Raw genomic sequence first — 19,150 nt, 5'->3', positions numbered from 1 at the left:
AAAAAGAAGGACCACGATGGGAGGTGAATGCTGATGCATCTCCAGTCATTCTCTGATGTCAGGCATACATCCCTGCTCTCTTTTCCTGCAGGTTGTTTCTTGCACACAAGTGGAAGCCTTTCTCCTTCCCACCTGCAGCTCCCCTGGCCCTGCATAGTGTCCTCCTACAAGGACCATAGGGACATGCAGTGGTGTGCTGGTAAACCAGCTCTCCAATGGCCGAAAAAGGAAAAAACAAACAAAAAAATGCCCTGATTTGTAGTGTTTGCTGAATACTCCCACCCTGGCAGATTTCAAGCCACCAGTGGTTTAACAACTGACTTGCAAAAATCCTTGATATTTAACCATTGGCTCTTACGACCTGGCAGAAGCTTGCTCCAGTATACCACTGGGACATATATCTAAGCAAATGGAAATATTAGTTTTCTTTGGAAACTGACCCAAATTATTTTATAAGCATTATGAATCTTCTATCTCCTCCTGTTTCCCTCTCTGCTCTGCTAGGAAGCTGAGAGCCAGATTTGTGGCCTGGCTCCCCCTCAAATAGAAACCAAAAGCGTGCAGTTTTGTGTTCTAATATTACTCGTGGTATTACTTATTCTTCTTGTTCTTATTTCACCCCAATTTCCTCCCCATATTAAATCTCTCCTTTTTTATAAACAGTGATAAGGATATAGACACAAAAACAAATACCTAAGCCTTGAGTTTTGCCGCAGGCACTAAGAAGGTCCCCAGGGGGAACTCCCTGTGTCATTAGGAGGAAGGGTCTGGGGAAGTCATTCTCGCCTCATTAACTGGGTGCGTGGACTTAAGGAGACTGTTTTAGGACACCAGGTCACTAATCTCAAATACAGAATTTTATAGGTAGAAGGAACCTGGGAAGCTTATCTGGTTCACACTGAAACCTTGTGACACATCTGAGTTTGAAGCGGCCAATTTTATCATGTATATGAGCTGGAATTTACACCTCACCGAAAAAACTACGTGAGGTTTATGAAGAAAAGGAAGGGAAGCCGTTTTCCTTTCATTTCTGAGTTGTCAGTGCAGCCTAGCATATCTTAACAACATCACTTTAGGGCTTCTGAACTTTAAACTTACTTCCAAAGACAGTATAAAATCTATTATGAGAATATTTGTAGTTTTAATTGAACCTCAGGTGCACAAAACTGGATTAATCATAATTCTTGGTTGGTGACACATCCTCATCATTGGTCCACGCCTGGCCCACTATTATTTGTTTATCAAGTTATTTTTATTTATTTTTTTCTGTTCATATATCTTTCCTGTTTTTCTATCAGGGTTTTGGTCATTTTCCCCTCAAATTTTCAGTTCTTTATATATTGTGGATACTAGCCCCTTATCTGTGATATATGCTGCAAATGTTTTCTTCTAATTTGGCAGTTCTTCCTCGACTTTATGTTACCATGCAATTTTTAAAAACATTTTTATGTAGTCAAATGTATGAATTAGCTCTTTTATTGCCCCTGGATTTTGAGTCAGTGTTAGAAAGTTTTCCCTACACTGAGTTTTTAGAAGAATTCACCTTATTTTCTCGAGTTTAATTTATTAAATTATTGTCTATCTAACTTTTCTCTTTTTTACATTTAGTTTCCTGATCAGTGTGGAGTTTATTTTTGCATTTGGTGTAAGATACAGATCTAATTTGATCTTTTTCAAGTGGCTGCCTAGTTGTGCCAGCAGCATTTATTAAAAAGCCCATCTATTCTGTGGCAGTAGCACCCTGTTTTAATTATGGTGACTTTTGGTATGGTTTAATATCTGGTAGGACCAGTCCACCTTTGTAGTTTTTATTTCTTAGTGTGTTCCTGGTTATTCCTGAATGTTTGTTTCCCTTATGAACTTTAGCACCAACTTGTCTAGCTCCATACAAAAAGTTTGTAGATATTTTTATGGGGATTATGTTACACTGACATTTTTATGATCTTGAGTGGTCCTACCCAAGAACCAGGATGCTTTTCCTTTTGTTCCAGTCTAATTTTGTGTCTTTAAAGAGTATTTCCTCTTGTAGATTTTGCACATTCTTGTCAAGTTTATTTCTAAGTTTTTTTTTTTTTTTAGGAAGATTAACCCTGAGCTAACTACTGCCAATCCTCCTCTTTTCGCTGAGGAAGACTGGCCCTGAGCTAACAACCATGCCCATCTTCCTCTACTTTATATGTGGGACGCCTACCACAGCATGGCTTTTTGCCAAGTGGTGCCATGTCTGCACCTGGGATCCGAACTGGTGAACCCCGGGCCACCGAAGCAGAACGTGCGCACTTCACCGCTGTGCCACGGGGCCGGCCCCTATTCCTAAGTATTTAGTCACCTTTTTTACTATATAAATGGGGCTTTTTCCCCCTTTTTTACCATTATGTCCTCTAGCTGGTTACTGTTTGTGTCCATGAAAGCGATTGATTTTTGTATGTTAATTATATATTCTGATACCTTACTGAGTTCTTTTATTATTTAAATTAGTTTTTTCGCCCAGTGATTCTCCAATATTTTCTAGAGATATTTTTACTCCTTTTGGGAATTGAGACATAATTGGCATTTAACATTGTACTAGTTTCAGGTGCACAACATAATGATTCCGTATTCGCACACATTGCAAAATGATGCTCACTGTAAGTCTAGTTAACATCCGTCACCACATATCGTCACAATTTCTTTTCTTGTGATGAGATCTTTTAAGATCTATTCTCTTAGCAACTTTCAAACATACAATACAGTATTATTAACTATAGTCACCATGCTGTACATTCCATCCCCAGGACTTATTTTATAACGGGAAGTTTGTACTTCTTGACTACCTTCACCTATTTTATTTTTTATTTCTAAGATTTTTGGTTTTTTTTGAGGAAGATTAGCCCTGAGCTAACATCTGCTGCCAATCCTCCTCTTTTTGCTGAGGAAGACTGGCCCTGAGCTAACATCCATGCCCATCTTCCTCTACTTTATATGTGGGATGCCTACCACAGCATGGCTTGACAAGCGGTGCCACGTCCGCACCCGGGACCCGAACCGGTGAACCCCAGGCTGCCAAAGCAGAATGTGCGACCCTAACTGCTGCGCCACTGGGCCAGCTCCTCTAAGATAGTCTTAATAATGAATAAGCATCTGTGAATCTACCACCCAAAGCAAAGAACATCAGTAGTAGCCTATCTGTAGGTTCCCCTCTTGTACCCTGTTCTCCTGTGTCTCTCTCACCAAGGAAACCATCAGCTTGAACCACATGTTCATCATTTCTTAGCTTTCCTCCCCACCCCACTAAATCCCGCTTTAAAAAATTTTTTTAAATCAAATAAAGACTGGGAGGATACACGTCAAAATGTTACGAGTGATTAGATCTCAGTGATGGAATCATGGATTTCTTTCTTATTTTGAAATTTAAAAAAAAACACGTATTACTTTTTAAATCAGAAAAGATGTTACTGTAAAGTGTACTAAAAAGTATGGTTATATAAATAGACATAAACATTAAACATGAAGGAAAAACACTGCTAAAAAAGGTTTTACTGTCTAGTCATACTATATATGCTTTGAAATATATGCTTACGAATACTTCTTTCTTCCTCATATCTTCCATCTTTTTTGGTTTTGGTTATTTTCCCCTCCCTTTTTCTATCTCTCTTCTCTCTCTCTTAAAATATACGTTTCATTGAAGTATAAGACATCAGGCATGTGCACAAGTCCTAAGTGAATTTTCACAATGTAAACACATCCAGGTAACCAGCATCTAGATCAAGAAATAGAAACAGAACCCCAGAGGCCCCCTTCATACCTCCTCCCAGTCATTACCCCCACTCAGATAACCAGTAGCCTGACCTCTACCATCACAAATCAGTTTTCCATGTTTTTGAACTTTATATCAATGGAATTATGTAACATATAGTCTTTTGTATCTTTTGTCCAACACTATGTTTGCAAGATTCATCTATATTCTTGTGTGTAAGCATAATTAGTTTTTTTTCACTGTTGTATAGTGTTTTTATATGATTATATCACACATTATCTATCCATTCCCCTATTAATGAACAGTTTGGGGTTTTTTTTTTTTTTTTAAAGATTTTATTTTTTCCTTTTTCTCCCCAAAGCCCCCCAGTACATAGTTGTATATTCTTCGTTGTGGGTCCTTCTAGTTGTAGCATGTGGGACGCTGCCTCAGCGTGGTTTGATGAGCAGTGCCATGTCCGTGCCCAGGATTCGAACCAACGAAACACTGGGCCGCCTGCAGCGGAGCGCACAGACTTAACCACTCGGCCACGGGGCCAGCCCCACAGTTTGGGGTTTTAATGAATAGCGATGCTACAAACATTCTTGAACATGTCTTTTGGTGAAATATGTTGAGTGTATACCTAGAAGTGGAATTGCTGACTCATAGAGTTTGTGTATATTTGGCTTCAGTAGATACTGCCAAAAAGTTTTTCAAATGGTTGTAACCAATTTGTCTTCCCATCGGCCTTATGTAAGAATTTCCATTGATCCATATCCTTGCCCACCCTTAGTATTGTCAGTCTTTTTCACTGTAGTCATCTCTTGCTTTCCTTTTATATGGTTATATTGTAACTACCTGTATTCCTAAAAAGTACTAAAATTTTTCTTTTAGTTGTTTTAAGCTCTATAAAAGGGTATCATACTGTAAGTAATCTTCTGAGGCTTTTTTCACTCAATATTATATGAAAAAGATTCATCTACATTATCGTGTGTTGCTATAGTTCATCATTTTGACTGCTGTATAATAGTCCACTGTGTGAATATATCACAGTTTATTCATGCACTTTCCCATTAATGGGCATTTGCACTGTTTCAAATAATATGGCAATTCTTTCCTTCAAGTTTTCTCCAGGACTGTGCAGAAATCATCAAAGAGCTCTATGAAATTCTAAAGGCACTCTAAAACCACTATTAGTTTCTTGCAAATTTCCAAGGCCAAAAATGACATATGCTCAGTGTTTTATCATCCTGTTTTAAAGAATATTTTTCCTCAAAGTTAACTAAAATCACATATATCTTAAAGACCAGGGCCATTTTCTCTTGCTTACTTTACCAATGTACTGAAAGGCCAGAGGCAGAGAACTCTCATTCTCTTAAAGGTAGAATAGAGTGACCTTCATTGTTTTCCAGGCTTAACAACCCAAATCTCTTTCACACCTTTCTGCTTATGGCAATTTCATATTTTTGAGATATATGTTAATATGTCATGGACTTTTTCTAACTTCTTCATTTTTTAGAGTATGCTCTACAAAGATTGGTACCATGTTTGAGATGCCCTGAGGTTGAGGGACATCGTGTCCCAGCCCTATGTGACAGATCTCAGGATGTATTTTTGCCTTTTGTCCATGACACCATAATTTGGTTGACTCACATCCACATTCTGACCCTTCACATTCTCCTTGTTTTTCTGATATACATTTGCTTGAGCAGTCTTTTTAGAACCTATATTCGTATTTTTTTTAATCCCCAAATATATCACATTGCAATTGTTCAAGATGAATTTTATTTTATTTCTGAAGCACTCTAGTCTCCTGTTAAATTCATGTTGAATTTTATTCCCATTTTGAAGGACCATGTCTCCCTGTCAGGAAACGTCAGGGAATACTGATTGATTTATTAACTGACCTCTCCAGCTTTGCACATGTTGGAGAATCATGGACCATCATTTAGCATATAAATGGAACCTGCTACATTCAGTTGTCCCTATGAGAAGACTCCCTGTTGCTAATGATACCTGCAGCTGTTCTGGAGGAAGACTGTCTCAAAGTAGTAAACCTTCCCCAAACAAAGCCCATGTATGTTTCTAGAAGCCTGACTTTGAAGCTGGACCATCCAACACACCTTCACACACAGTAGAAACCCATCCGACTGATTTCCTGCAATGCGGTAACCCTCAGGCAGAAAAGTCATGTACTTGTACAAAGAGTCTCGTATCTGTCAGGCGCCAGGCTGGGTGCAGGGCAGTGGGTTTCAAAGTGAGGTCTTGGGACCAAAGCAGTAGCACCATCACCTGGGAACTTGTTAGAAATGCAAATTCCTGGGGTCCACCCCTGAATTAGATCCTCTGGAGATGGGGCCCAGCAATCTGTGTCTTAACAAGCCCTGTGGGTGAATCTAATGTACACTCGAGTTGAGAACCACTGGCTAGACCATCTTAGCAACTCTTGTATCTGCATTGGCTTAGGTTAATAGTCCGTTCTTGGCTCTGAAAAATCTCCAACTGACTTCAAAATGAACCTTTTTCTTCCAGCGCTGTAACTTCTTTCCCAAGCATAACCTAGCAAAGCCAAAGTGCATTGGAATAGATGCACAGTGGCTTCCTGTCAATGTCAGTTCATTTTTCAGTTTCCCTGAAATTTTCCTCATGCAATAATTGCTAACATTTTATGACATAGTATTCCAGGAAACACAGTTCAGAAATCATTGCTGTAAAGGTAGGGTAACTTTCTGAATCTATAATTAGTGTGCATGATCTGTGAACTAGAGAAAATGGCCATGAACCACAGATCAGCTACTTCTCGCCTTCTCTCCCAGCCAAATGGAGGGGATTTACCTACTTGGTTATCATTCTCCTCTACCTTTCCCTGGCAGAATCTTCAGAGTTCTACTTTAAACTTAAATCCTTCATTAATTTCCTCTTTCAAATTTGCAAAATGGATTCATCTCTCTCACAACCAGTGCATTAGCCCCGGGACCCTGTTTACACGTGGCCATTAGAACTCACCTTCGCAAACCCCATTTGCCCAGCACGCCCTCTTCTCTTCTGCTTCCTCTGGGAGCCTTCTAGAGGCTCAGAAAGAGCTCTTCTTCAGGAGCTGGAATGGTTCTGAACATTCTGTGATCTGTGGCTATCTAGCGCACTCTCAGGGTCTCTCTGTTGTCCCTGAGCCGGTGAGTGGCTCCTGAAGAGTGGGTTGGGGTAAGAAGCCCCCAGTGCCTTACCAAGAGCTCCTTCCACCATCACTCCCTCATTCCTCTCTCTCTTTTTCTTTTGATGAGGAAGACTGTCACTTAGCTAACATCTATGGCAATACTCCTCTATTTCATGTGGGATGCTGCCACAGCATGGCTTGATGAGTGGTGCTAGGCCTGTGCCTGGCATCCAAACCTGTGAACCCCAGGCCACCAAAGAGGTGTGTGAACTTAACCACTATGCCACTGGGCAGGCCCCCTCATTCCTCTTTTGAAATAAAATTCTATTCTTTTATTTTTGCTTGCTTCTCTCTTCTCTCCCTCTTTTTCTTTCTTTTGTCTTCCAGAAGTTTCCAAATTGATTTTTAAGTCTTCTCCCAATGTCTCCGATGAGAAATAAGCTCCTTTAAAAGTTATGGAAAAGGTAATTATTGTTGTTCTTATTCAGCTATGTCCTTATGATGACTACATTAGACCAGGGGTTGGCGAACTACAGCCTGTGGGCCAAATCTGGGCTGTCTGTTTTTGTAAATAAAGTTTTATTGAAATACAGATGTGCCTGTTCACTTGCATATCATCTATGGCTGCTTTTGCGCTACATGGCAGATCTGAGTAGTTGCAACAGAGATTGTCTGGCTCACAATGCTAAAATATTTACTATTTGGTCCTTTACAGTGAAAATCTGTTGACCTCTGCATTAAACTGAACACAGAGAAAACTCTACTTTTGCCATGACTATACACTGACAGCTTCGGAAATAGTTATGTGCCTGGCGAGAGCAACGGTTTCCTCAAGTTAAAAGGCATTGAATCCACTAGCTTTCTCAATCAGAGGAGTAAGTCCGACAATCTGTTCTGTGGCCAAACAGGTTTCTTCTTCCCCTGGGTTGTCATCTGACTCAGGAGGCATCAGGGGTCTTGTTTGTTTACCACTTGCTCACACGAACAGAATGGAGTGGGTTGTGTGGTTCCCCCCCAGTGAAAAAATTTTAGCTAAGGATGGGAAGTCCAAGCTGAGAAGCTGAATCACCAGTAGCAATAATTTTTGCCCCCTTTGATATTACCAAATGAGTCAATTCCCTGGGAGCTGGTTCCTTTCCTGTGAAGATGACTTTAAGGGAGGGTATGATTGGTGTGGTTTGGCTGGGAAACAGAAATATCACTACCTCCCAAGCAGCCCATGCATGAGCTGGGCAGGGTGTAGGCCTGGAAGGAGGAAGCCCAGAGCTTCAAAGGAGGGAAGCAGTGTTCGCTCTAGGGATAGTTTTAACTCTGCTCCCTCATGGGTGGATGCAAACCAATTGCCTTGTGAAGTCATTTTTTTGCATTTCTCTCCTCATTTTCTTCTCCTCCTCTATTTTATGGCTCTACTCCCCAACACTCCGAGGCCTGGAGCAGGGTGCTTGTGGTGAGATTAGAGAGCATCAAAAGAGCAGGGGGCTGTTGTCAATGCCCTCCAGGGAAGGCCCACCAGGACAGGACTGGAACTAGGGTGAGGAAAGAGAGGCAGCAGGGTGCAAATGTCAGAGACACTGCTGGTCATGGCCGCCCCAGTCCCGGCCCTGCTCGGGGAACAGCCCTGTGGTTGGACAAGTTGGGTTCGTTGCTCATTGCAGAGAAGAACGGTGGGTCATCTTGAAGAAGATGCTAGAAAGGACCTCCAGGGTCGGGGCTTAAGTGGGGTAGTTTTGGGGGGGGTTTAAGGAAGCAGGGCTTCGTGCTGTCAGGAAGCAGATGTCACTCTGTGATTGAGTATCTTAGTAAATCTTGTCTAGAAAGAAGGAAGACCAGAGTGAGGCTGAGGCTGTAACTGGTAAAGAAGCAGTAGTCATCTGAGCCAGGACAGGGGGGGTGTTTGTTCATTTCTGTGGTTTTGACAATGTTAAGGTTTTTGTCTGTGTTCAGACTTGATTGTGGAGTGGTCTTATTTTTGTCTTTATCCATCACAGCCACAGAGTGGTCCCGTTTGCTGGTGTTGTTCTATGAAATTCCTTACATTCCTCAGGAGAACAGTGGGGCCTCGCTGGTAGCACTACCCACCTCCCAGAGAGCAGGGGCCATTTTTCTCTTTCTCACTGATCATTTCACCTTCTTTGAAGTCACAAAATCACAGGATAGTGGAGCTGGAAAGGACTTTAGAAACCATCTAGTTCAAATCTCTCATGTTTAAGTTAAGGAAATGGAAGGTCAGAGATGTTACCTGCCTTGCCAACGTCACACAGCCTGTTAGTACTGTGTCACTCACACAGCTGGTACTGGGAGCCATGTTTCTTGACTCCGGGAGCCCTGCATATATTGGCCCTGTCTTCTTCAGCAGCCTCCTCCGTAGGTGTAGAGAGAGCCCAGACCACTCTCCCTCTTTCTGCACTCCAGTCTGCCTGTCCTTTCAGTTCCTCCAATGGGTCAGGTTCTTTATTCTCTTGGATCCTTCCCACGAGCTGCTTCCTCTGCTTGGAATGCTCTTCCACCCCCTGTGACTTGTACCTCTTGCTTAATTCATTCCTACTCATCCTTCCGGGATTGACTCAGATCCCACCACCTCTCAAGGAAGCCCCTCCTGACTCTCCAGGCCTCGCTCTCCTAGTGCTCTGTGCATCTTCCTAGCACTTTCCTGCTGGAGTCCCTTTGAGTCTCCACACAGTCAGGGATCTGGTCTATCTCGTCCACCGCCGTATGCTCAGGACACAGCAGATGCACAATGAATGGACGCTTTACCCCAAGCCTGGTGGAGGCTCCATGACTAGAATTCTTTTTATAGTACAATAGATTCTGAAATCTTTTCTTGGGGCCTCTTAATAAACTTAGAGTCTGGCTGCAAGTAAAGAACACAACGGCTAAAGCAAAAATGCTGAGGTGTTGCAAGTAGGTGGAGGATGAATTTGATGATCCCATCCCCAGGTTGTCCTTCCTGTGATCGCTATCTGGATATGCGGGCGGGCTTGAAAAGCCAGAGAGCAGCCAGGAGCTCTTCACAGCTCTGGGCCGGAGAGGGGTCCCGGAGCCTGAAGCTGCTATTGCATCATTATTTAAAGTGTTAGAAAAGACTGTAGAGTGGACTGTTGGGCATATAAAGATGAGACAATCTGGAGAGTTTATACATATATATATTTATTTTGGGGGAGGGGGCGGTGTATAGATCTCTCTGAGATGCTAATGAAAACTATGGCTACTCTTTCCAGAGAAACGCATATCTGCACCTGAAAAGCAAGGCAGAGCAAGAATGGAAGCCAAGTGTCCTAATTATCCATCTAGCATCCTTCCCCTTACACCAAAATGTTTATTATATTATGAGAGGCAACAGGGTGTAACAGTTGAAGACACAGGCTCTGGATGAACCCAGAGTTCAAATCTCTGCTTCAACAATCGCTAGTGGGTGACTTGCAGCAAGTTGTTTAATTTCTGTGCCTCTGTTTCCTTATCTCTAACACAGGAATGTTGTGATTGTTGTAAGGATTATATCAAAGTAATTCTTTTAAGAATTTAGCACAGAGCCTAGCATTTAGTAAATGCTCAATAAACACTAGTTCTTAACATGATGATAGCAGTGAAGCCCCCCACTCCCTTACTTGAATTGAGCAGAACGGTTACTTTGCCATCTCCCTCTGGTCCCAGAATACACCTGTTTAGCTCACTCACAGCAAGGCTGCCTTCAAAAAGGAAGTGTACAATGACAAGATGGGACTGGGGCAGAAAGTCAGGCAAGCTACTCAAGAGCTAGATTAGAGAAATGGTACCCTCTGAGATGCAGTTAGCATCCTGTCCACAGGGTGGATGAGACTGGCTATGTGACACACCCCTAAAATGAGATCATGATCAGGACGTTTTCGGATGTCCATAGGCCAGATGATGACATTCAGAAAGCTGTAAAAAATCTAAACCGATGGCATGCAGACCAAGCAAAGAAGATCTCCTGTAGATTCCACAGGAAGGCATGGGTTTCCGTTTTGAAGTGTGCAAATCGCCAGTTCTTTATCATTCTGATGGGCCAAGGCAACAACTTGGAGGCACGTTTAAGAAGAAATCAAGAGAAAGCCCTTTGGCTGAAGAAGCCTGGTGGAGGAGACAGAAGACTAGAAGGGGTCAGGAGACCGTGGTTCTAGTCTCGCCTCTGCCACCTTCCCTTGAGAGCGGCTGCTGCCCTTCTCTGGGCTTTGGTCTCTTCCTCTGTAAGACGGCCGAGTTGGGCGGCACGGTTTGGTGGGTCTTTCAAAGTCCCTTCTGTGCAGGCGGAGCCGCAGGAGAGGGCTGGGCTTAGAAGTGGCCACTCTCTGACCCCTCCCCTCGTTCAGGTGAGAGGGTCTCCCTCCCACCTCCCATCCATCGTCCACTCCCTGGGGGCTCGGCGACTGTCTGTGGCCAGGGGGCGGGGCGGGGAGAGGACACCCTGGGAAGCGGCCCTTTTCTCCGCCGTCAGCAGCCCCGCCGGCCGCTGCCGCGCCGCCCTCCGCCCGCATCCGCCGCCGCCAGCGCTGCTGGAGCAGAAAGATCGCAGGTCGATTTTCAGCCCCAGCGCGGCGGTGGCGTCAGCAGCGAAGGGAGGTTGTTTTGACTTGTAATGCGTGGAGCCAAAGGACGGACCCTCTCCGGCCTTGTCGCTGCTTTTGCGCTTTCCTGGTCCCCGCGGGCGCCTCCTCCGAACGCCGCCCGTGTGCGCCGCGGCTGGGCTTGAAGTCCTGTACAAAGTCCTAGGCTCCTTGAGGGTTATTGATAACTTAAGACCAGAGACACACTCTGAGCAGAACGAATACACAGTAATTAGAATCCAATAATGCCCGGGCCAGAAGGCATCTCAGAATACGTTTAGCCTAAATCTCGAATTTACAAACGGGTAAACTGAGGCTCTGAGAGGGGAAGCGGCTTGCCAAGGTCACATGGCCACACTTTAGCGGTGCTGGGAGCAGGATGTGATGGATGTTCATTTTCTCACTTCATAGAGCTTACTTAGGGAAGGAGTGGAAGCCTTCTTATTTTTAATTTTTAGCCTGCAAACTTTTTACAAAAGAAAGGGAACCACAAAGGAAAGGTCCATCCCACTAGAAGATTTAACTATTATGTCCAGATAATAGAATTTTAAATTTGGAAAGGATATTCGAGATCTTCTAGCTCACGCCCGCATTTTGGTTATCAGCTGCTCAGTGGCTGAGAAGAGCACAGACTCCCGCGGGCTCTGCCCACGGTCCCCACTGTTATTAGATAAACAGAGAAACTCACCTTAAAAGAAATGCAAATACATACACCCCAGTGGACAAGTGGGACATTTTGCTTCTAGTGTGTGTCCTGATTGAGGGTGGGGTGGAGGTGGGAGGGAAAAGTATAGAGGCTGCAAAAAGAGTTTAGTGGACTTAAAAAAGGTGTATTTTAAATTCAAGACTGTTTACAATAAAATAGACACAGCATAGAGTATCTTCATAGTGTTGTAGGATTATTAAATTTTAACAGTAATTTCAGGAAAAAAGGGGTTTTTCTATCCTGTGGGGACTTTATCACACACAGGTCAGGCTGTGTAAATCAACTACGGTAACCCTACGAGTCTGGGAGTTAGATCATTTAGAATAAAATGCTAAATATGTGATTGAGGATTCCAGAAAGGCTAAATCAGAGGGAACCTGAGGGATGTATCTGATGGGAGTGGGGCACTGGGGGATGGAAGGAGTGGACAGGCGAGGGGGATGGAGGGGAGGATACCTGGTGGGGAGGCGGAGAGTAGGTGAAGGCCCAGGAGGGGGTGGCACAGGGTGCCTCTGGTCTCCTCTGAGTTTCCCCTCTCAACATGGGAGCTGTGAGCAGGGCTTCAGTTCAGCCACATACAGGGCGAGTATGATGGGGACAACCCTTACCTCCCAGGGTGGTTGTTCTAACACATGTACAGGTGCCTGTCACATCAGTCTCCCAGACAGACTCAGCTCCTGCCCTTTCTACTCAGCCCGTTCCTCTCTTCTAAGGGACCAGTCCTTCAGGCCCTCCTATTTTCAAGGTCCTGATTCCAGCCAGAGACAGATGGGTCTACGTAAGTAGAGCACAAGAGGTGTGATCCCGATCTAAGGAGCCTAGATTCCTTCCTTTTCTCTGCACCTGGCAACACTATTTCTAACAGCAGATAAGAGAACTCCGTGTCCAACAGGTGAGGATTGGCACGCAAAGATGCTACAGTCTCATAATAGAAGACTATGGGGTCCTTAAAAATGTGTAATAGAACTACCTAAAGACATGGGACAATGCTGATCATATGCTGTTAACTAAACTAAAAAGCAAACGTACAGCACAGCATGTGCAGTGAAACCAATTTGTTTTTAAAATATGAATAGACATAGGAAGAAAAGATGGAGCATTATTAACATCCATGTGAGCTAGACAGGGAAGAGATGACTAGCGCTAGTCCCATGACGCTGAAACAAACAACAACAAAATTACCTGAGATTCACGGGGATTAAGTGGTGTGTCCAATATTACGTAAGTGACAACTGGTAAAGCCTCAGCTGGAATCAGATTTCAGATTCTCGAGTCAGTGTTCTTCCACTGGACCATTCTAATGCACTCCTTCCTCAGACTGCGGGTGTCCCTCATAGGGATACACATTTTGGGAAGGACATGTGACTCTGAAGTAGCCATATTGATATGGCCACAGAGTCCTTTAGATGCTCCTAGGAAAATAGTTTATTTGTTTTTTTGTCTTTGAGAACTGATGCTGTAATGTACTCAACAGACATTCTCGCTGCTTCCTGAATCTCTCATGGGCAAGCGGTGTGGGCAAGCTGCCAGGCCCTTTATGCACACGCTCTGTGTACCTAGGCTAGCAGAGCTGGTGGGGACTTTGGGGATTACTTAGCAAATGAGAAAAGCAAGGGTCAAGACAAAGTGAACTGTCTTTACCCCCAGCTGGGAATGGGTCCTCCCACGGGCCTTTTCTAGTCTCCATTATCTCACTTTGTAGACTCTACTCTGAAATAATGCTGTTGTCTTTCAGAGCAATCCCAGAAAAAGACCAACCCCCCTCAATCCTGAAAGAAAGCGGCCAGCCAGCTCTCTCTGTTAGAATTATCAGTTTTGTGCTTGGGGTGGAAAGGAGGGGTTTGAATAGATGTGGATGCAGGTGTTTGTGTGGAGAATGTGCTAGCTTAATGGATCTAAAAGGAAGTAAGAGAAGGTGGCAGTTCAATGGACAAATAAGAGAGAAGTGAGTCAAAGGTAAAAGGGACTTTATATTTGCCATGGTTTTCGTTAACTCCTCCTGACACTCTCCACAGATGTTATCCCTACTCACAGGCTGACCCTTGTGAGACTCAGAGAGGTGAAGCGACTTGGCCACGTCAGACTCTAATAAATGATGGAGAAAGAATTTAAACTTTGGTTGGATTGTTCCCAGAAGACTTCACTGGTGTACTGGAGATTTTTGTTGTTGTTTTCATTGTTACTGTCTTTCTAGCTGCAATAGATCAGTAAAGATTCTGCATGACTCATACATGATTCATTACATGATTCACTGAGTTCAGGGTTCAATTCTCAAGGTGGCTTAATAAAAACTGCAGAAATAGAGCCTCTCCCACACCGTCAGCTTCATTCTTCATATTTGTTGAATGAAATGTTAATGAATTCGGAGCTTCCTCTGAAACCCTGTAGATCCCCGTTCTGCCCCACGTGGACCATCTAGTTGAAGATGTGCTATGGGTAGGGATGTTCTGAAGCTGGGGTAGGGAGAAGCTGGGGCTGGGGCTAACACAAGACAGACTTTAGCACCAAGATGGCAGCTGAAACAGTGAGGGTTGATGTTTTCTCCAAGGAAAGGAGTGAGGGGAAAAGAAAGTGAATGATAGCCTTAAAGTAGAATTTCCCAAAGTGTTTCTGGTCAAATGTATATGGAAATACTGTATTAAATAAAAATAGCCATGTCTCTTTACTGCAGGACTTATCCAAGCCTTAATAGTCTAATGTGCATTGTAGAATCTCCAAGAAAAGGACAGTAAATAAAGTTGAAAGTTAAGAAGACAAAAATAATGTCATTCTGTTAATTTTCTTGTTCTTATTTTTTCTCTTCTCCTGGATCTCAAGTTCAAAGTGCTGTAAATCCTTGGTCTTCTATGATTTATTTAATTCATTTGTGGTTAACTGTGATCAGCAGGGATGCTGATGATGACTAACAGGGACGCTGCTGCGTATTTCTCTAGAAATTTTCAGTCCATGTCACACTGGATATCCAATGGTTGGAAATAATCAGTACTCTGACGCTTCACTGGCTCCTGGCTTCCTGTCGTAAGTTGCCAACCTTTCTACATGTTGCTGGGTAGCATTTAGCATCGGCTGGGGATTGAGATTGGAAGAAGGGCAGGAAGGAGTGGTCAGATGCAAACGAGCTCCGGAGGAGGCCCGTTGCTTGATTGGAGGTCCTTGTGATTGACACCAGAATGGACCATCCTTCTCGGTCTTATCTGCCTTGGGATCAGGTGTCTCTTCTCTTTCTCTGTCTCTTTTATAAAAAACATTTGTATTGAGTTATAACTTACAAATAATAAAGTTCACAAATTGTAAAAGTATATAACTCGATGATTTTTTTACAAATGTAGGACATCCATGTAACCACCATCCAGATCAAGAGAGAGAACATTCTCAGCATCCCCAGAAGACTCCTTCATGCTCCCTCCCCGTCAGTTACACACCCAACTATGATTCTGATTTCTGTCACTTTAGATCAGTTTTGCGTATTCTTTAACTTCACACATAACTCGAAGCATGGAGAGCCTTGTTACCCTGCAAGGTAATGTGCCTTCATGTGGCCATTACTCACGCCCCAGCTGCCACACGTGCTCCCCATGGTTGACACAATGTGTGTACACACACATGTGCATGCAGATATACCAGCATGGCAGCACTGAGCTGAAACTTGTCACAGCATTCTGAATCTTTTACCTTAAGTGCAAAATGCTGTTGAGAGGGCAGGGAATCAGAGAATGGGATCAGGAAGGCAAGTATGTTCCCAGTGAGGCTACCAAAAGGCCTCAGGCTCTAGATCAAATCAAGTCTGCAAGTCAGGGACTCCTCCTGTCTAAATCACAAAGAGGTAAAGAACATCAGGATCACACTATTTGCTATTCTACAATAGATCGCAAATGTCTGAATCACCCACTAAATGTCTCATCATACTGTCATAGGTGGCACATCTCCATCCCTCTGACCTTTAACTGGTGGCTTTGCCACTCTCACCTCCACGGTTGGCCCAGCCCTCACCCCGGTTTTGAACCAGTTCCCATTTCTGGTTCTAGGAAGGCAGTGCTCACAGACACCTAGCCCAACAGAGTTCCCCTTCACTTCGGGCTGCTGTGACTTTGGGGGCCTTAGTCTTGGTGAACCCTCATCCCAGTTACTTTGGTGCCAGGTTTGGGTCTCTGATCCCCGATCCCAGTTGGGTCTCCCTAATGCCAACAACATGCTCTTCTGGAGCTTAGACAATTGCAGCCACATGCTTGCCTGGACTCAGGAGATGAATCATAGATTCTGCTTCTATAGGTAGCTTACACCAGGCTGTCAAACTCTGCAAGTGGATCAAGCCACCACTGCTTTATGGGCCATTTGGATCTTAAATGAGGCCAGTTGGATTTATTTACAAAATGCATCTGTCCACTTCTTATCTGTCTACCGCTCCCTGATTCACCGACACACGCCTAGGCCAAGCCATCATCTTCTATCGCATGAACAACAGGCTCCTAACTGGTCTTCCTGCTTTCACTCTTGCTCTAAAACAATCAATTTCTTCCTCATCTGTCACACATCAGTTAGAGTGATCTTTTAAACACTGACTAACAGTCTGCCTCTCCAGCCCCATTCTGTGTGACTCTTCCTTTGCTCATAGTTTCAGCCACCCTAGTCTCTTACCTGTTCCTGGAACACACCAAGCTCTGGCCTTGCTGTTAACTCTGACAAAGGCTCTTCTCCTGACTGCCTCCTTCTCATCCTTTAGGTCTGACCTTAAATGTCACCTCCATAGGTAGGTTTCTCCTGACTACCCTATCAAAAGCTGCCGTCACCCCGGTTGTCTGATATCCCTGTGTATTTTTTCTTCGTAGCACTTATCTATAATCACACACTCTGTGACATGTAATTGTAATGTGAAAATGCAAACATGTGATTGTTTATCTGTTTATTTATTTATTATCAACTCTCCAGCTCCAAACCTAGATTGTAACCGCTGTCTTGTTCAGTTGAATCCTCAGTATTTAGCACAGTGTCTGGAACTTAATAGGGGCTCAATAAATATTTGCTGAATGAATGGATTATTCATCCCTCCCCTTTCCTACCTCCTACATCGAGTCCGTCATGAGATCCTGTAGATTTTTGCCTCTTAAATAACTCTTTTTTTGTTATAGATTGGCACCTGAGCCAACATCTGTTGCCAATCTTCTTTTTTTTCTCCCTGAAGCCCACCAGTACATAATTGTATATTCTAGTTGTACGTCCTTCTGGCTCTGCTATGTGGGACACTGCCTCAGCATGGCTTGATGATTGGTGCTAGATCCGTGCCAGATCCGTGCCCAGGATCTGAACCGGTGAAACCCTGGGCCGCCGAAGCAGTGTGCATGAACTTAACCACTCAGCCAGGGGGCCAGCCCCTTAAATGACTCCTGATTCTTTCCACTTCTTTCCAGTTCCACGATACCACCCTAGGTCAAGCTACCATCAACCCTCACATAGCCTCTTACATTGTCTCCCGACATTCACTCGGGCTCCCTTCCAATCCATTCTTCTTCTTGAAGTGGGAGTGACCTTTGAATACAGAAATCTGGTCATTTCATGTCCTTGCTTAAATCACTTCAATGGCTTTCTCTGCTGTGGGGGTCAAGATCACAATTCTTATTATGGTCTGCAAGGCCTTGCCTGGTGTAGTCCCCTCTAGCCCCCAACCTTATTTTCTGCTCCAAAACCCATCACTTTCACTACTCCGGATGTGACTATGTCCTGTTCCTTCCAGCCTCGAGGCCTTTGTATCTGTTGTTCCTTCTACCGGGAATTTGTTTCTCCTCACTCTTTGCTACACTTGTCCTGCTCATTATGTGGATCTCAGCTCACATGTCATTTACTTAAGGAAAGCTTCCCTGAATCCTCTCGGCCCACTCACCATTCATTCCACACAAGACTGAGTCCACTCAGCTACATGACCTCATAGAATTATACTTTCCCATCACTACACTTAAAACAAGTTCTAACAGAATTCTCATTTCCGTAATTATTTGTTTACTGCTTGTCTCCTTCATTAGACAGCAAGCTCCCTGGGGATAAGGGTTATGTCTGTTTGGTTCACTGTCATATTTCCAGTGGATGGCACAATTCCTTATACATAGTAAACACTCCATACATATACGTTGAACGAATGAATACAAATAAAAAAGCAAACACTCCAAATGGTGAAATTATATCTACAAATTATGTATAACAGCAGCTCATTATTGATGAGGAACTCTTTCATGTGTCAAAAATCAATGATAGCATATACATCTTCCTAGTTTATAGAGTCTATAAACTCCAATCTTTGTATTAATAGCACCAAAAATAATAGCTAACATTTATCGAGCACTTTTTATGTTACAGACTGTACTACTGCCTGAAATTTCATCCTCTCAACCACCTATTAGGACGGTACAGTTATTACTCTCATTTTTTTTTAATTAATTTTTTTTGAGGAAGATTAGCCCTGAGCTAACATTTGCGACCAATCTTTCTCTTTTTGCTAAGGAAGATTGGACCTGAGCTAACATCTGTGTCCACCTTCCTCTACATTATATGTGGGACGCCTGCCACAGCATGGCTTGACCGGTGGTGCGTAGGTCCACACCCGGGATCCAAACCGGCGAACCTCTGGCCAGTGAAGTGGAACATGCGAACTTAACCACTGAGCCATCGGGCTGGCTCCTATTACTCTCATTTTTATAGATGAGATAACTATAGCTTTTAATCTTTCTCCCCTTTTTCAATGCATCATGGGAACTCCTAAGAAACCTTTTAGACCTCAGATTCCCTTGTTCTGGGAAAGATGAGTTGATGAGTTTTGAATGTCAACAGAAATTTCAGGTAAACAGTAAATTGACCAGATCCTTTTAAAATTCCATTTTAGACACCCCAGGCTGAGATCATTCACCCTCACACCCCCAGGGTGCTGAAAGCTAGAAATGCCAGTGATGGTGATTCAAACTGTGCCTCCCCAGACTTCTCTGATTTCCCCTGCCCATGCTCGGGTTCGGGTATTGGAAAAATCAGGT

The 19,150-nt window shown here is 43.6% G+C and overlaps 1 protein-coding gene and 1 non-coding gene across 2 annotated transcripts in view; both read right to left on the bottom strand.

The window, feature by feature from the left end:
* CASR (calcium sensing receptor) overlaps nucleotides 1-19,150 on the bottom strand; it is an 82,703-nt gene that overhangs the window by 41,528 nt on the left and 22,025 nt on the right. The window lies entirely within an intron of this gene.
* Nucleotides 1,145-1,216, bottom strand: LOC123286156 (small nucleolar RNA SNORD112). Its single transcript, XR_006528430.1, has one exon. It is a non-coding gene; the product is annotated as a small nucleolar RNA SNORD112 (small nucleolar RNA).

This window comes from Equus asinus, chromosome 5 (genome assembly GCF_041296235.1).
Source record: "Equus asinus isolate D_3611 breed Donkey chromosome 5, EquAss-T2T_v2, whole genome shotgun sequence".
Taxonomy (NCBI): Eukaryota; Metazoa; Chordata; class Mammalia; order Perissodactyla; family Equidae; genus Equus; species Equus asinus.
Note: the sequence above shows the minus strand (reverse complement) of the source record. Positions and strands in the feature narration are given on the sequence as shown.